Below are 597 nucleotides of genomic sequence, written 5' to 3' on the forward strand. Positions count from 1 at the left end.
GAAATACAATGAAAATGGTTGGATATAAATGCCTTCTAGAAATGTAAGCTGGACAGTTACATGGCCTTAAAAATTAATATGCAAATTGGACATTTTCTCCTTTCTTTAGATATATCAAAAACAGGAGCATTCTCCAAAATAGTAGACCAAAGTAGTCTAATGTATTTAGCTGTGAAGATGCAAGACACAAGCTACCAGAGGTAGAATCTCTGTTACCCTTGATGCTGAGACTGAGCAAGAGGAAAGCTGGTAATGTAGGTGGAGAGTATACATGTAAGGTGCTATTTATATTTTTATTGTGGTATAAGGGTCTTTTATATTAGTCGTTTCTTGCAATGTTTGACTAATATGTTGTGCTTATCACTTATTTCATTTTTACCAGATTTATTTATTCCGAATAAATTTTTTAAAACCACAAAGAATTGTAGTAATACTGGTTTTATTTGTGAATTTCATGCAGGCAATCCTATACAGGTGGCTCAGTCTTCTATTTCTTCTTATCTTAGAGAACCTACTGCACTTGAGACTACTAAAAGAACGCAGCCTAATGGCTATTCTCCTACAAGTATATTGTTGTGGTAAGGGTCCAGTCTGAGC

Source organism: Anas acuta, chromosome 8, assembly GCF_963932015.1.
Source record: "Anas acuta chromosome 8, bAnaAcu1.1, whole genome shotgun sequence".
NCBI lineage: Eukaryota > Metazoa > Chordata > Aves > Anseriformes > Anatidae > Anas > Anas acuta.